This window comes from Eleutherodactylus coqui, chromosome 11 (genome assembly GCF_035609145.1).
Source record: "Eleutherodactylus coqui strain aEleCoq1 chromosome 11, aEleCoq1.hap1, whole genome shotgun sequence".
Lineage (NCBI taxonomy): Eukaryota > Metazoa > Chordata > Amphibia > Anura > Eleutherodactylidae > Eleutherodactylus > Eleutherodactylus coqui.
Window position 1 is genome coordinate 121620909 of NC_089847.1, and position 3760 is coordinate 121624668.

The window sequence follows — 3760 nt, forward strand, 5'->3', positions numbered from 1 at the left end:
GCATTCACTGTTAATTTGGTGCTTGAAAACATACCAATTAGCAAATATTTTCGCTAACACAGGCAATAGTTTGTCTTTCAATGACTAGCCAATATACACTCTTAGGCCTCGTTCACACCGTACGCATATGCATTTATACATTCGCTCGTATGCACCGTATAATCATGTGAAGGAAAATTGGCCACAATCGAGTCCCGATCTTAATTAGCGTATTTCATGGCTTTCACGAGGCGAGCTGCTGTGGATAGGCAAAAGATATGATGAAGTGAGGAAAACCAGTGGTCGGCAGAAATCCTTGGACTGACTAATAATGCTTTAATTGGGCGAGCTGTCTTCTTTTCCCAGCGTTGTACGCAGGTTAATTCCCTCCCCTCCCTTTTTTCCTGCTAACATAGTAGTATATGAGAGCTTGCTGTGTATTTCTACAAAAAATAGGGCAACACCCATCTTTTGACACAGTAAATAAAATTGGTAACCGAAAACGGTCGCGAATGTCCTTTTTTTTTTTTGTCGCAGCGCATTTTTTTAACGTGACCAAAAGTCGTTCATCTGAATGAATACATTGGAGTCCAATGCGTCGCCTGGTAGCGATTTTTGGGCAATATTTTTTTTTACATGGCTAAATACCTGCGCAAATACGGTCATGTGAGTAAGCCCTTAGTCAAAAAAAATCCCACCCCTAGAAGAAGCTTTTCTGCAAAACACGGCATTCAGTTCCATCTCTGTAAATGATGAGAGTTGTGGTGATTAGATGGACGGTCTTGTCATCTGTAGCCCTAAAACTGGTTCCCCCCTAAGCCTCTAAAAGGCTCTCGGAGGCTCCTTGTATGTAGTGACCTCTTCTTCCTCTTGTGTAGAGCTTGTTGGCCACTAGACGCCTCTACGATGCAAAGAAGAGATTTCACCCGTTACCCGAGTCTGAGAGGGGCCCATTATTGGGATGTGAGAAGCTGGATGGTCGTATCGATGAATTTTCCCTCACCGGCTGTTCTGACCAGACTGTTAGGAGGTGTTGGGACCAGTGGATGTGTGAGGGCACACAAGGTGACCGGGCTCAGGATGCCCCCTACAGACCACCAGTAGAGAGGAGTGTCTGACCAGACTGTTAGGAGGTGTTGGGACCAGTGGATGTGTGAGGGTACACAAGCTGATCAGGCTCAGGACGCCCCCTACAAACCACCAGTAGAGAGGAGTGTCTGACCAGACTGCTAGAAGGTGTTGGGACCAGTGGATGTGTGAGGGCACACAAGATGACCGGGCTCAGGACGCCCCCTACAGACTACCAGTAGAGAGGAGCGTCTGACCAGACTGTTAGGAGGTGTTGGGACCAGTGGATGTGTGAGGGAACACAAGGTGACCGGGCTCAGGACCTTCCGACCAGCAGTTGAGAGGAGCGTCATATTGTCCAACAAGCACGAACAGATTTAACTGTTTTGTTGTCAGTCATCTAGAGACAGGGGGCGCCATCGTTTGCTGTTCAATTTATAAATGCATAAAAACTGAACGGGGATAGTCCCGTGTAAACAGGCAGTATCACTTATGAAGGACTGCCTGTTTACAGTTAATGGAGGCTGGCGGGCCGGAACGATCCCTGGACCACTCCACTTCCATTCTCTCTCAGTGATGATCGTTCCTGTGTAAAAGTACAAGAACTGCATCTGTGCCCAATAGGTCATCCTGTCCAGCAGATACCAACATAGCCCCCTCCCTGAGCCTGGTGCTAATATACGTATATTTACTTCTCAGATACCGACAATGTTCTTAGTTGGCCTCTCCCTATACGGGAAGGAGGGGGGAATTTGCAGGTGTCAACCCCGTCAGAGAACTTCTGTGCTTCATGCTGGTGGCCAAATATTTACTCTGGGTGTTACAGTGATAAAGCTTTACATTGTGAGAATACTACTCTTTAGGGCGTTTTCACGAATACTGGAAAGTTCCGCAATAAGCTGTGCGAAAAAAAAAAATCCGTGCCACAAGTCATATGTCTAACATGCAGATTTTGACATGGATTTGAAAATGACTTAATTCTGCGGGCGATTCCACATCAAAATCCGCATTTTAGAGCTTCTTCAGACGAACATATTTGCACGTGTTTTTGCTAGACTAAAATATATGCAGGCAGCGCACATAGAACCCATCGGTGTCCACGAGTTCATCCTCATGAACGTGTGTTGTGGGTGCGCAAAAAAATACGACCCGTTCTATCTTTCTGCTTATTATGCAGCAAAGGCCCCAATAGAAGTCTATGGGAGGTGCGTAAATGTGCAGAACGCTGCGCATTTCCGAGAAAAACAGAACACATTTGGACCTCATTAGCCTTTTTATCCACGGAAGGGGCGTGTCTTGCATCTGTGCGAACTGGCCCTGCGTGCGCAAAAACTACAGTACTGTGTGCGGACATGTGCGCAAATCAACCTCGCGATGCGGAAGAGGTTTTGTGCCGTCATGTGAACGCGTCCTAAAGCATGGCAACAGATTGTTTTTAATCAATTCCCAAGACTGTAAAACTTTCACTGGGGATAAGCTGAGCTACAGCGCCCCCTATAGGGAAGCAGACACCTGCCGGCCCCCTCAGCTCCACACTTAGGCTCTCCCCCCTCTGTAGGCTGCAGCGCCCCCTCAGCTTCACAGTCAGACTCCCCCCTCTGTAGGCCACAGTGCCCCCTATAGGGCAGCAGACACATGCCAGTCCCCTCAGCTCCACATTCAGGCTCTCCCCCCCTCTGTAGGCCATAGCGACTCCTATAGGGTAGCAGACACCTGCCAGCCCACTATAGGGAAGCAGACAAGAGCTAGTCCCCTCAGCTCCACACTCAGGCTCTCCACCCCTCTGTAGGCTGTAGCGCCCCCTATAGGGCAGCAGACACCTGCCAGCCCCCTCAGCAGGCCGCAGCGCCCCCTATAGGGAAGGAGATACCTACCAGCCCCCTCAGCTCCACACTCAGGCTCTATCCCCCTCTGTAGGCTGTAGCACCCCCCATAGGGCAGCAGATACCTGCCAGCCCCCTCAGCTCCACACTCAGGCTCTCCCCCCTCTTTAGGCTGCAGTGCCCCCTACAGACCAGCACCCTCAGCTCCACACTCACTCTTTCCCCCTCCCCTGTAGGTCGCAGTGCCCCCTATATGGCAACAAACACCTGCCAGCCCCCTCAGCTCCATACTCAGGCTCTCCCCCCTCTTTAGGCCGTAGCACCCCCTATATGGCAGCAGACACCTGTCAGCCCCCTCAGCAGGCCGCAGCGCCCCCTATAGGGAAGCAGACACCTACCAGCCCCCTCAGCAGGCTGCACGGCCCCCTATAGGGAAGCAGATACCTGTCAGCCCCCTCAGCTCCACACTGAGGCTCTCTACCCTTCTGCAGGCTGTAGCACCCCCTATAGGGCAACAGACACCTGCCAGCCCCCTCAGCTCCACACTCAGGCTCTCCACCCCTCTGTAGGCTGTAGCGCCCCCTATAGGGCAACACACACCTGCCAGCCCCCTCAGCAGGCCGCAGCGCCCCCTATAGGGAAGCAGACATCTGCCAGTCCCCTCAGCTCCACACTCAGGCTCTCCACCCCTCTGTAGGCTGTAGCGCCCCCTATAGGGCAACAGACACCTGCCAGCCCCCTATAAGGCAGCAGACTCCTGCCAGCCCCCTCAGCTCCACACTCAGCCTTTCCCCACCCTCTGTAGGCTGCAGCGCCCCCTATAGACGAGCCCTCTCAGCTCCACACTCAGACTCTCCCCCCGCTCTGTAGGCCGCAGCGCTGCGGTTGCC